We start from the raw sequence: 15141 nt of genomic DNA, 5'->3' as shown, positions 1-15141 counted from the left end.
TAAGAGCAATTTATTTAGTAAGTGAAATTGAGAACCTTCAGGAAACCCTTTAACCTAAGTCAGCAAATAATTCTAGACAACAGGCTCAGAGTCTAATTTGACTGGAAATGTAAAGTTAAATGAGTTGAGGTGGGGTGGGGTAATCAGAAGGTTGGCATGGGGCCCGCAGGGGACTGGAAGTCTTGACAGTGTAGAGTTGGGAAGGCGAGAAACTCTTCCCCTCTGAGGCAAAGAACAGACAATTTGGCAAGGAGAGATGAGGGTGGAACAACAGCTGTCAAGGAACATGTTCAGAGCGGCCAGTTGAAGTGCATGCAATAGGGGATCATTCAGGGAACTTGAGCCATGACTCTAGGCATCAGTGAAATTTGAGGCCTCAGGCTGTTTGCAAGTGCTGGTGGTCTACCTGGGAGCTGCTGACACCTGTGAGGCTCTCCACACTCTCAGGGCAGTGTCTCAGGATGTCCAGTACTTCACAGGTCATTCTGGCCACTCCCATGGGTCCACTTCCACGGGATGCCAGCATGACCTTATTGGCTGATGCCAAAGGACCACTGGTCCTTCCTGCCACCTGTGGCACATTCTCTAGCAGCATCAGCTGAGCAGCCTCCTGGTACAGCTGGAAAGTTACTGCTTGCTTGGCCACCTGCTTAGATTTGGCCTGGGACTCTGGCCTCTAGGGCAAAGGCCTCGGTCTCCTCATGCATCCATACAGAAACATCTTCTGCCTCTCTCTGTGTTATCAGCTGGGAATTATCTGTATTGACTAGGTGCTTCAGGCTTGCAGCACTGGGTTCCCATTGTCTTCTTCTTTTATTAGTGTTAATTTCTTTATTTATTGACGTATGGTTAATGTACAATATTATATAAGTCACAGGCATACAATATAGTGATTCATGATTTTTAAAGGTTATACTCCATTTATAGTTACTATAAAATATTGGCTATATTCCCTGTGTTGTACAATACATACTTGCAGCTCATTTTACACATAATAATTTGTACCTATTACTCACCTACCCCTATCCTGCCCCTGCCCTCTTCTCTCTCCTCACTGGTAACCACTAGTTTGTTCTCTCTATATATGTCTGCTTCTTTTTTGTTATAGACACTAGTTTGTTGTAATTTTTAGATTCCTCAAATAATTGATATCATACAGTATTTGCCTTTCTCTGTCTGACTTATTTCACTTAACATAATGCCCTTCAAGTCCATCCCTGATGTTGCAAATGGCAACATTTTATTCTTTTTATGGCTGAGTAGTATTCCATTGTGTGCGTGAGTGTCTATGGGTGTGCATGTGTGTATGTGTGTTTGTGTATATATACCATATCTTTTTTTTAATGGGGCTGAAATTTATTGATTTATTTTTTAATATCTTTATTGGAGTATAATAGCTTTACAACGCTGTATTAGTTTCTGCTTTATAACAAAGTGAATCAGCTATACATATACATATATCCCCATATCTCCTCCCTCTTACAACTCCCTCCCACCCTCCTTATCCCACCCCGCTAGGTGGTCACAAAGCACCAAGCTGATCTCCCTGTGCTATGTGGCTGTTTCCCACTAGCTATCTATTTTACATATCGTAGTGTATATATGTCCATGCAACTCTCACTTTGTCTCAGCTTACCCTTCCCCCTCCCCGTGTCCTCAAGTCCATTCTCTACCTCTGTGTCTTTATTCCTGTCCAGCCCCTAGGTTCTTCAGAACTTTTTTTTCTTTTTTATAGATTCCATACATATGTGTTAGCATACTGTGTTTGTTTTTCTCTTTCTGACTTTCTTCACTCTGTATGACAGTCTCTAGGTCCATCCACCTCACTACAAATAACTCAATTTCATTTCTTTTTATGGCTGAGTAATATTCCATTGTATATATGTGCCACATCTTCTTTATCCATTGATCTGTCAATGGACACATAGGTTGCTTCCATGTCCTGGCTATTGTAAATACAACTGCAGTGAACATTGTGGTAGATGACTTTTTTAATTATGGTTTTGAAATATGCCCAGTAGTGGGATTGCTGGGTCATATGGTAGTTCTATTTTTAGTTTTTTTAAGGAACCTCCATACTGTTCTCCCTAGTGGCTGTATCAATTTACATTCCCACCAACAGTGCAAGAATGTTCCCTTTTCTCCATCGCCTCTCCAGCATTTATTGTCTGTAGATTTTTTTATGATGGCCATTCTGACTGATGTGTGGTGATACCTCGTTGTATTTTTGATTTGCATTTCTCTAATGATAAGTGATGTTGAACATCCTTTCATGTGTTTGTTGGCAATCTGTATATCTTCTGTGGAGAAGTGTCTATTTAGGTCTCCTGCCCATTTTTGGATTCAGTTGTTTGTTTTTTTTGATATTGAGCTGCTCCATGAGCTGCTTGTACATTTTGGAGATGAATCCTTTGTCAGTTGCTTCATTTGCAAATATTTTCTCCAATTCTGAGGGTTGTCTTTTCATCTTGTTTATAGTTTCCTTTGCTGTGCAAAAGCTTTTATGTTTCATTAGGCCCCATTTGTTTATTTTTGTTTGTATTTCCATTTCTCTAGGAGGTGGGTCAAAAAGGATCTTGCTGTGATTTATGTGAAAGAGTGTTCTTCCTATGTTTTCCTCTAAGAGTTTTATAGTGTCTGGTCTTACATTTAGGTCTTTAATCCATTTTGACTTTATTTTGGTGTATGGTGTTAGAGAGTGTTGTAATTTCATTCTTTTACAGGTAGCTGTCCAGTTTTCCCAGCACCACTTAATGAAGAGACTATCTTTTAGCCATTGTATATTCTTACCCCCTTTATCAAAAATAAGGTGACCATACATGTGTGGGTTTATATCTGGGCTCTCTATCCTGTTCCATTGATCTATATTTCTGTTTTTGTGCCAGTACCATACTGTCTTGATTACTGCAGCTTTGTAGTATAATCTGAAGTCTGGGAGCCTGATTCCTCCAGCTCCATTTTTCTTTTTTCAAGATTGTTTTGACTATTTGGGGTCTTTTGTGTTTCCATATAAATGTGAAAGTTTTTGTTCTACTGTGAAAAATGCCATTGGTAGTTTGATAGGGATTGAATTGAATCTGTAGATTGCTTTGGGTAGTATAGTGATTTTCACTATGTTGATTTTTCCCATCCAAGAACATGGTATATCTATCCATCTATTTGTATCATATTTAATTTCTTTCATCAATGCCTTATAGTTTTCTGCATACAGGTCATTTTTCTCCTTAGGTAATATTATTCCTAGATATTTTATTCTTTCTGTTGCAGTGGTAAATGGGAGTGTTTCCTTAATTTCACTTTCAGATTTTTCATCATTAGTGTATAGGAATGCCAGAGATTTCTGTGCATTAATTTTGTATCCTGCTACATTTCCAAATTCATTGATTAGCTCTAGTAGTTTTCTGGTAACATATTTAGGATTCTCTATGTATAGTATCATGTCATCTACAAACCATGACAGCTTTACTTCTTCTTTTCTGATTTGGATTCCTCTTATTTCTTTTTCTTCTTTGATTACTCTGACTAAAACTTCCAAAACTATGTTGAATAATTGTGGTGAGAGTTGACAACCTTCTCTTGTTCATGATCTTAGAGAAATGGTTTCAGTTTTTCACCACTGAGAATGATGTCGGCTGTGGGCTTGTCACATGTGGCCTTTATTATGTTGAGGTAAGTTCCCTCTACACCTGCTTTCTGAAGGGTTTTTATCATAAAAGGGTGTTGAATTTTGTCGAAAGATTTTTCTTCATCTATTAAGATGATGATATGGTTTTTCTCCTTCAATTTATTAATATGGTGTATCACATTGATTGTTTTGCCTATATTGAAGAATCCTTGCATTCCTGAGTTAAACTCCACTTGACCATGTTGCATGATCCTTTTAATGTGTTGTTGGATAATGTTTGCTAGTAATTTGTTGAGGATTTTTACATCTATGTTCATCAATGATATTGGCCTATAGTTTTCTTTCCTTGTGACACCTGTGTCTGGTTTTGGTATCAGGGTGATGGCAGCCTCATAGAATGAGTTTGGATGTGTTCCTCCCTCTGCTATATTTTGGAACAGTTTGAAAAGTATAGGTGTTGGCTCTTCTCTAAATGTTTGATAGAGTTCACCTGTGAAGCCATCTGGTCTGGGCTGTTTGTTGGAAGATTTTTATCACAGTTTCAATTTTGGTGCTTGTGATTGGTCTAGTTATATTTTCTGTTTCTTCCTGGTTCAGTCTCAGAAGGTTTTGCTTTTCTACGAATTTGTCCGTTTCTTCCAAGTTGTACAATTTATTTGCATATAGTTGTTTGTAGTAATCTCTCATGATCCTTTGTATTTCTGCAGTGTCAGTTGTTAGTTTTTCTTTTTCATTCTAATTCTATTGATTTGAGTCTTCTCTCTTTTTTTCTTGATGAGTCTGGCTAATGGTTTATCAATTTTGTTTATCTTCTCAAAGATCCAGCTTTTAGTTTTATTTATAATTGCTATTGTTTTCCTCATTTCTTTTTCATTTATCTCTGATCTGATTTTTATGATTTCTTTCCTTCTGCTAACTTTGAGGATTTTTTGTTCTTTTTTCTCTAATTGTTTTTGGTGTAAAGGTAGGTTGTTTATTTCAGGTATTTCCTGTTTCTTGAGGTAGCATTGTGTTGCTATAAACTTCCTTCATAGAACCTCTTTTGCTGCATCCCATAGGCTTTTCATCATTGTGTTTTCATTGTCATTTGTTTCTAGGTATTTTTTGATTTCCTCTTTGATTTTTGCAGTGATCTCTTGGTTATTTAGTAGTGTATTGTTGAGCTTCCATATGTTTATATTTTTGACAGATTTTTTCCTGTAAATAATATCTAGTCTCATAGCATCATGGTCAGAAAAGATACTTGATATGATTTCAGTTTTCTTAAATTTACCAAGGCTTGACTTGTGACCCAAAACATGATCTATCCTGGAGAATGTTCCATGGGCACTTGAGAAGAAAGTTTATTCTGTTGTTTTTGGATTGCGTGTCATATAAACATCAATTAAGTCCATTTTGTTTAATGTATAATTTAAAGCTTGTGTTTCCTTATTTATTTTCGTTTTGGATGATCTTTCCAATGGTGAAACTGGGATGTTAAAATCCCCTACTATGATTGTGTTACTGTCAATTTCCCCTTTTATGGCTGTAAGCATTTGCCTTATGTATTGAGGTGCTCCTAAATTGGGTGCATAAATATGGGTGTTATATCTTCTTGTATTGATCCCTTGATCATTATGTAGTGTCCTTCTTTGTCTCTTGTAATAGTCTTTATTTTAAAGTCTATTTTGTCTGATATGAGAATGCTTCTCCAGCTTTCTTTTAATTTCCATTTTCATGGAATATCTTTTTCATCCCCTCATTTTCAGTCTGTATGTGTCCCTAGGTCTGAAGTGGGTCTCTAGTAGACAGCATATATACAGCTCTTGTTTTTGCATCCATTCAGACAGTCTATGTCTTTTGGCTGGAACATTTAATCCATTTACATTTAAGGTAGTTATCAATATGTATGTTCCTCTTACAGTTTTCTTAATTGTTTTGGGTTTGTTATTGTACATATTTTCCTTCTCTTGTGTTTCCTGCCTAGAGAAGTTCCTTTAGCATTTGCTGTAAAGCTGGTTTGGTGGTGCTGAATTCTCTTAGCTTTTCTTTGTCTGTAAAGGTTTTAATTTCTCCATTGAATCTGAATGAGATCCTTGCTGGGTAGTGTAATCTTGATTTTTCCCTTTCATCACTTTAATTATTTCCTGACACTCCTTTCTGGCTTGCAGTGTTTCTGCTGAAAGATCAGCTGTTAACCTTATGAGGAGTCCCTTGTATGTTATTTGTTGTCTTTTCCTTGCTGCTTTTAATATTTTTTCTTTGTATTTAATTTTTATAGTTTGATTAGTATGTGTCTTGGCATGTTTCTCCTTGGATTTATCCTGTGTAGGAATCTTTGTAGGTGTTCTGTAGGTGTTGTTCCACATGTAGATGTATTTCTGATGTATTTGTGGGGAGGAAGGTGATCTCCACATCTTACTTCTCCATCGTCTTGAAAGTCTCCCTCACCACATCTTCTTTATTTATCTCTTGATGGACACTTAGCTTGCTTCCATATTTTTGGCTATTGTAAGTAATGCTGCTATGAACACTGAGGTGCATGTATCTTTTTGAAATAGTATTTTTGGTTTTTTTGGATATATACCCAGGAGTGGAATTGCAGGATCATACGGTAGTTCTATTTTTAGTTTTTTAAGAAACCTCCATACTCTTTTCCACAGTGGCTGCACCAATTTACATTCCTACCAAGTGTGTACAAAGGTTCCTTTTTCTCCCCTATTTGGCCAACATTTCGTTTCTTATTTGTGTTCTGTCATCATTTGAATTAGCTTCACCAGGTCAATTTCTTTTATCCTATTTGAGCTAACTGGAAGTTTACTTTTTCATTCAAAGACTTTAACTAAGATTCTAGAAGGCATCTTCTGATATTGATTTCTTCCCTGCTTCCTACCTTGTTTTCAGTGTATAGGCCTCTTGTTACAAAAATACATCATGAATTAAAAACAATATAAGGGAATCAATAAAGCACTTAAATGGGGAGAAAAAAACCCACACAAATATATTCTGAACTCGAATCTCTAGCTCTAGCAAGGCCATTTCCTGCTCCTGCATTGCCCCCTGCTGGGATGCTCCATCACCTGCACCTGTGCCTCCTGTTCCTCCAGCTGCAGCTTAGTCTAGGCCACCTGAAGCTGATTGGCCAGGTCACCCTGTGCTCAGAGGGTGTTGACCTAGATGTCATACTTGGCCTTCTTCAGCTAGTTGTCCCTCTGCAACTTGGCCATCTCAATCTCACGCAAATACTGAGCAGACACATTTTTCTGCCTGGTTTGGCCTTTGGACCCCAGTATCTCTTCACCTCCCTTCCTCAATCTGAGCATCTTTCTGGACTTGAGTTGTTCGAGTTTTCACTGAGGAGTGCAAATATCTGATCATCATGAATGTCCTTCAGGGTGTAGCTAACCACACTGATAAGTCTTACAGAATTCACAAAAAAATGGTTGTTCTTATTACAATAAAAAATTTAAAATCTTATTCTTCTCATTAAAAGGTCTGTGTTCCAGTGAATAAATCCCCCTTTAAACATGTTTCTTAGTTTTTCTATTACCCTGAAACTGAAACAACTTAATTTAACTGATTTCAAATTTTTCCATTCATATGTTTTTCTTTTTAATTCAGTCAAGGTGATTTTTGTATGATAGTTCAGCATATTACTGTTTAATTTAGTGAACTGAATACTCTTTATACTTCTTTTGGGGTGTTCAATTATGTTATTATATTTTGGACATTCTGTGTGATAGATAAACAGCCACATTTTTAGTCTTCTTTATTTCAATTTAGTGTATGAGAAAAACCTTCCCCAATAACATGATCAACCCTTCATTTTCTCTCTTCACCTTGATATAAAATAACCACACATTCCAGAATGAAGAGCCTCCTGTTCCTCCTCTCTGCACTCATCTTGTACAGAGAAAAGCTATAATTTCTGACAATGTATAATAGTAGATTTGAAGGGGCCAGGATAGGTCATTAATTGATAACTACAATGAGCTTTTGTACATAAGTAACACAACTTGATAAAAATGTGGGAGTGAACTACTCTGAACTAGAACACAGAAGTCAAAAAGTACATGAAATTAGTCAATGAGAAAGAAAGAGTATTCTTTTAAGTTTATTGATCTCATATGTAGAGGCTACACTATATATCTTAGAAATAGTACTTCAGAAGTAATTAATATAAAATATTGTTCTCTTGTTCATAATTATTTTTGAGGTTTAGAAATTTTTCCTTGGAACAATAAGTGATGAGATGTCAACAGATACATTTTCTATGCAATATTTTTATCCACTAACTATATCAGAAATACATAATTTATATATATATATATATATATATATATATATATATATATTACAGTATCTGCTGAAGTGGCCTATATTACTAAAACAAACAGACAAAAACCATGAGTAAGTTCTACAAGTCTAGAATGAAATACTAAGATGTAATATGTAATTGACTTTCCTATATATATATTTACTAATGGAACAATTTTTGGTAATTAATTAAAATGATGAAAGCCCTTAAGGGCATTTATTTAAATCAAGAAATTTAAAGTGTATTACTGTATTATGATTTCTCTGGTCTCTGTTATATGAATGTCTATAGATTAAATAACCTGACCATTTAATAAGTATTATTTTGCCTTTTTAGTGACACGTAAAATAGCCACATGTGCTATTTGCTAACACAGAGATGACGCTAATCTGAATAAGTACCCACAAAGATAGCCAGGAACAGAATTCAGGCAAACAAAATTTATCTCCCTATGATAATAATTATGCTATCATAATTTGGAATAGCCCAAGGCCACTTTTTGATAACATGCTGAAATAATTCACTTAAGAATTTCCAAATTAGCCTACAAATCAACTTTTAACAAAAAACCTGCCATCATAATGGATCAGATAATAGCCCACACTGGGACTTTTGTATGCCCCACTTTCAGTCAGAACACATGGATTAAACTTTTCCTGTTGCAAGGAAGATGCTGTGAATTTAATTAAGGACCAGGGTATTACAACACAGCAATGTGTTTCAATTTTAATCTAATATGATTTACTTCCAAGAAAAGCTGGACATTTGGTCTAGTGGTTGATTAGATTGGATCAAGTGGGAAGGTATTTTCATTACTCATTGTTTGATTTGCCTCCTTTCTTGGTGGTCAAAAAGGAATAACTATAATATTAATGATAATAAGTAATAATAATACAATATGGCTACCTTAGAAAAAATAATTTAGAATGTATTTCAATATTGTTCTTATGTTTTACACAGTGAGAAACTAAAAATAAAATGCATTAGAGACAATGATATTTGAAATAAATAAGAAAAAATAAGAATATATCATTATCTCTTATTAAGAATCAAATGCTAGAATTAAGATAATTAGAATATAAACCTTTATATTTAATAAGACTTTTAGGTAAAATATTCCTGTGAATAATGTTTTCTAATTGAAATAATGTGTATAATATATATTATTATTAGGGAAATCTATATTTACAATCACATAAGATAAAAAATTTATTGCCATTCTTTGAATAGCAGCAACTCAGGTTTTTTTTTAAATCTAAACACTTTGCTGTTACATATTTTCATCAGAAAAAAAAAAAAAACTACAGAAAAAAACTAAAAAACAAAACCCAAAGTACATGCACAAAAAAGCCCACCTCAGTTGTTTACTTTTATTATGCACCATGCATTGCGTCATTAATAACCATCTAATGCTTGGCTGGGCAGCCAGGTTGTTCAAAAATTTAAACATATGCTTTCAGTATGTGGATGCTTTTAGACTCAGTGAAAGACACATTTTTTTACAAGAATGATTTAATGGGAAAATAAGATTTCTGTGTCCACTTTTTTCCTATTTTTTTTTTCAATTTAACATGTGTATCTATAACCTATACAGTTTATGTTGTTACATATTTATTTTATACATAAGTATGCTATTGAGCTCTAATAAGAGATTCTAATGACTTCTAATTTCCTCTACATGAAAAAAGTCTAATAAACTATGCTTTGAAATATTTCCCAGTTTCGTGAAATAAAGTTTCTGAAAGCCAATCAGTGCTTCTACCTAAAATAACTAGAAAAGCCAACAAAATACACATCTTACCTGTTTGAAGGAGACAGAAAGCTAACAGTGCAGATCAAAATGAGAGGTGCAAAGGCATAGAGCAGGAGAAATCTTGGAATAGTGACCTGGGTGCTATAGCTGCTTCTACTCTAAGAGAATTTCCTAATTCTGATTAAAGCAGGAGGTTGAAGATCCAGATCATAGCCCAGAGAATAGTACTGTGACTGGACAAAGATGCCACAAGAATTTCTGGTGAAGATGGGGATTTCAAAGACATAACTACTTCTCTCTTAATACATTTGCTAAAGCCTAAAGTTGCTTGAAATCATGACTAAAATCATTAGCAAAATGTCACTGACAAGCAAACAGGATATTTTTGAAAGCTTCATTAGGCATATACTAGAGTTAAAAAAACCACTAGAGCAATGGTCCACAAAATATAAGAGGATTATAGTTGAAAACCCTGGAAACCCAAAGACAAATCAAAGGTAAACCTAGATTTATAAGGATTGCAATCCAGACTCAATTCAAGACAACCCATAATTAATGAGACTAGTAACCACTCTACTTTCCTAAAAGAAGGAAATGTTAATAATTTCCAAAGGAAGATAACAGTATCTGAAAAGATACAGAAACAACATGGACCATTTGACTGGAAATGAAAGACAAAAAAAATAGAATTATACCCACAGATGATTCAAGTATTGAGGTTACCTAACAAGGACCTAGAATAATTCTGATTAATAAGTTCTAGAATATATAAAAATATGAAAAATGGAAAAATGCATAGAGAATTTAACAGGAAACTATAAAGTGAATTTTTAAAAATCTAGATGTTCTAGAACATACAAAATCCAGAATTCTAAAATGAATTTAATAGTAGACTATATACAGCAAAAAATAAAGAGAGAGACAGAGTGAATTGTAAGATAAGTCAATTGAAAGTGTCCAAATGGAAGCACAGAAAATAGAAAAAGAAAGAGAGACAGAGACCATTTTTTTGCAGAATATAATCTACTACTCTTCAGCTAAATTTCTGTTAACAGGTGTTTTATTTCCTCATCCAACTCTCAATTTAACTGATACTTGGGGGTAATAAGGCATCTCCTAGATCTGTACAACAGTTTTGTTTTTTGTCCAATTGCCTCCAGTGGAATGACTATATTAATATAAAGACATAACCCCATGAATTGCTTTGAGGCACAATACTTTGTTCTAAACGCTTACTTCTTTTGTTAGGTGTTATTTTGATCAGAGGATAAGCAGCACCTGATGTAGAGCTGTATTTTCTCAGGATCCATTTGCAGCCACTTCAGGCTACTGTTAACTATTTCCTGATTCATCTTTACATCATTTCTTTATTATTTCTGAACAGCATTTTACTGCATCAGCATCTTTAGTTGTGGCCAAGCCCACAAACATATAGCCCAAGAACCACTGTGCCTTCTCATTTCATATATCTAAATAGCGACCTCCAAGGATCAGTAGGAAATCCACCTTTGAATTCTAAACCCCAACTGAATAAGCAACAGTTTTTTTTTTTCTTTCCTGGGGTTGGAAGAAGCTACATGATCAAATTTAATTCCCCTCACATATTCTGCACAGTAATTTCTGCGATTGGATTCCCTTTGGAGTGTTGTTTTAATTTATCCAACTAAGGAGGGTTCATTTGCTTGGCCATAAGAAAGAATTCTTTTGTCATGTCACATGCTCTTAAATATTCAAATATCACCTCCTGGGGACAAGATTTAAGTTTTCCTGTAAAGCCACATATACTTCCTTAATTCTGCCTATTCAAAGTCTTATTCTTCAACTTCTGTAGTCAAATGGTGGTAAATTACCAATTTAAATATGGAGATGAGATTTGGAAGCTTCCATTGTAAAACTATCTTGCTTTGTTTAATAAACATAAGTTTTAGACCATTCCGCCAACAAGATAATGAAGTCCTCTGAGGTTCTATTGGTTCCAAAAGGCAAGCTACAACCACCTCATGGATAAAATATGTCCCCCTAAAATCATCATTAATGACATATTTGTATATTAATATAATATATCCCTAATTGTGTTGCTTGCACTGCAATTGTCTGCAAGTCTCTCAAAAACCCTTTTTTGCTCTGAAACTTTCACAGATTCAGATTTCTTTCTGGTAACTTTTGTATAGATGTTAATAAGATCCTCATGTGATATATATGTGTCTACCAAAATCCAAAAAGTCTCCTATAGTGTTGTAGCACTTTATTGTTAGAAGAATGAAGTAAAAGAGTTTGTACACTGTATTGTTTATGGAATGTCTTCTGTGACCCATGCTCAAGCTATTCCTAATAATTTAACAAATTGATCTGGTCCTGTATTTTAGATGGTATAATTAACCATTAGTCATGTATCCCACTGCATATTGTACATATGTTATAACAATTAGTCATATACTTTATTCTATTTCCCAAAATTTCTTGGCTATCTTTTCTGAAAAAAGTAATGTTATATTATAATCAATGTAGTGAATCAACTTACTTTTGATGGCAATCAAGTCTATACCTCATTTCATCAGGTCATTAACAGTATACTGGAAAATTCAGACACCCTATGAGATGAGCAGTGAATAATCTCCTCCGATGTTTCCACCAAAAATCAATCAATCAATCAATCAAGAGATAAAGTAAAAAAGTAATGAAAGAAAGAAAGAAAGAGAGAGAGGGGGACAGACAGGACAAAGCAAGAAAAGAAAGGAAAAAAAAATTAAAAGGAATATGTGCTTGGCTTTCTTCAAAATTGAGATAGAACATAAAAGGAAACCTTAGCCAACTCTACAACATCCTAACAGTCAATTTTACAATTTAGCTTGTCATCATAGCAGGCAGCAGATGCTATTAGAGAAACTATGTAATTCAAGTCATAAGAGTGAGCATTTACTTTTCAGGAACTATCTAGTTTTCATAGAGGGCAGTGGGAACTCTTGTAAGTGGAGATATTTTGAATCTAGTATGTCTACTTCTGCTATTCTTCTTTGAATACAAAATTTCTGCTTTCAAAAATTCCAAAAAGTTTTTATTTAGCACAATAATAAAACAAAGTTTAGACTTGCCCAATATCCAACTATAAGTATTCAATGATGATTTATTGCATTTATGGTCTCATTCATTCCAATTATGTCTTCTGGTACTGGTGACGTTACCACACCATGGTACAGGATAATCTATATTTTCACCATAACATTGGTAATGGCTGCCATAGTATGAATTTACATTCCAGGTTTCAGTTTTAACCATCTGATCATATCCCCTTGTCTTCCAGTATATGGTGTATCAATATCTATTCCCACAAAAAGTTTTCTTCTCTACCCAGCCTGTTTAACTTTAATTATAGTGTACAATCTTGGAGCCCTTGTTGGAGATTTAATGAAATTATATTGATCCTCAAATCATATCATTTATCCTCTATTACTACCACATTGAAAGATTAAGTTTCTTCAGTACCCTGTTCTGATATCTTGGTGGTGTGTGTGTGTGTGTGTGTGTGTGTGTGTGTGTGTGTGTGTGTGTGTGTGTGTGTTTCTCCTTTAGTGTGCTTGAATTTAAACGTATCTGAGATGAGATAAAGGGAACATATTTGGCAGGTTCTTTTAGCTGCTGTGTTGCCTGCCAGGGGTTGGTTTTTCTCCATCCAGATGGCAATAATGTGCCACTAGCTTTTTGTAGCAATCACATCAATCTCCTCCTTTTTAATTATTTCATTATTGATTAAATATATATTGCCCCTCAATTTAGCATTCTTATTTCCATTATCATTATTTTTGCAGCAACCATTCTCCTTTTAAATGACTGAAACATCATTAATACCCTTAAAGACCATGTTTTCATAGTAAATAGCAGGTTGGCCCAGGTTCTAGTATGGTCTCTTGCTCTCTTAAAAGGAGAGTTGAATAAAGGTCCATGCATGGGGTGATGGCTACTGATACCATAGCTTCTACCACTGGTTAAATCAGAGGCATATCATTTGTCTTGCCTCATTACTCATCACTGCACATTCCATCTTATGTAATTGGTAGCCACAACTGCGTTACTATTGTGACAAATTACCAAAACTTAGTGTCTTAAAAATATGCTTATTATCTTACAGTTTTGAAGTCAGAAAAGCAAAATGGGGCTTATTTGGCCAAATTCAAGATATCAGTAGAGCTATACAGTAAGTCCCCTACATACGAACGTTCAAGTTGTGAACTTGCAAAGATGTGAACATGCGTTCATATGTCCAACCACATAAGTTAGTTCACATGTCTGGTGTACTTGTCACGTGTGTGCATCCTGTACAAGTCATTGTGCTTTTGTGTACTTTACTGTACTGTATAGAGTACAGTAATACAGTATCTTTATTTCAAGCCCAGGAAGTCTGGAAGCAGGCATAAAAGCAGCGGTGATATAGCTGATACTGCTAAGAAGCGCCAAGTAGTGATGATGGAAACAAAAGTGAAAATAATTGAGAAAGTGGAGCCATGCAAAAAGATAGCTTGCCCTCTGTCTCCTGTTGCTGATGATCCTTCAGCTCTACTATCTCCCACCTCCTCTCCCTCCTCCAGTCAGTAACTCTTCTCTCCTGCTCACTCGATGCCAATCCCTGTATGCCAGTTGTTGTACTGTACTACTGTATTTTTCAAGGTACTGCACTGTAAGATTATAAATGTTTTCTTTATTTTTTGCATTTGTTTTTTATGTATTATCTGTGTGAAAAGTATTATAAACCTATTACAGTACAGTACTATTTAGCCAATTATTTTAGTTGGGTACCTAGGCTAACTTTGCTGGACTTACGAACTTACAAACGTGCTCTCGGAATGGAACTCATTCGTATGTAGGGGACTTACTGTATTCCTTCAGGAAGATCTAGGGGAGAATCTATTTACTTCCCTTTTCTAGCACTGGAAGCTGCCTGCATTCCTTAGCTCATGGCCACTTCACTCCAATTGACAGCTTCTTATATCATCATATTTCTTTCTCTGATTCTTATCCCCCTGCCTTCCTCTAATAAAAACCCTTGTGATGACATTATTTCCACTCAGATAATTCAGGAAAATCTCAAGGTTCTTAACTTAATCTGCAGATGCTTTTGCCATATAAGGTAACATATCCACAGATATAGGAAACTATAGAAAAGGCATCTTGTGGGGGAGGAATGTTATTCTTCTTGTCACAGTTTCAAATATGTCTCAACATTCTCTTTGTTTGATTTTGTTTACTTTGCCTTCCATGTCAGTGGATGTATTACCACTTAAGAGATTGGCAACACCAAAAAATAATATCTCAGAGCCATTTTCTACTTTCTATGCCCCCCTTTATTTACAATCTACCTGCAATGCCCATTCTGCTTTTTAAGGAGCAGTGGTCATAGGTTTGGATGGGCAATCAGATTCATGAGAGTAAATAGGCTTCTCTCCATATCAAGTGTACTTAGCTAAAAGCTAA

At 35.1% G+C, this 15141-nt stretch overlaps 1 pseudogene; it reads right to left on the bottom strand.

Annotated features, from left to right (window-relative positions):
- Positions 1 to 376: 376 nt before the first annotated feature.
- Positions 377 to 11027, bottom strand: LOC132413608 (flotillin-1 pseudogene; annotated as a pseudogene).
- Between the last annotated feature and the right edge of the window lie 4114 nt (positions 11028 to 15141).

This window comes from Delphinus delphis, chromosome 18, assembly GCF_949987515.2.
Source record: "Delphinus delphis chromosome 18, mDelDel1.2, whole genome shotgun sequence".
Lineage (NCBI taxonomy): Eukaryota > Metazoa > Chordata > Mammalia > Artiodactyla > Delphinidae > Delphinus > Delphinus delphis.
This window is presented reverse-complemented; position numbering and strand designations above follow the sequence as displayed.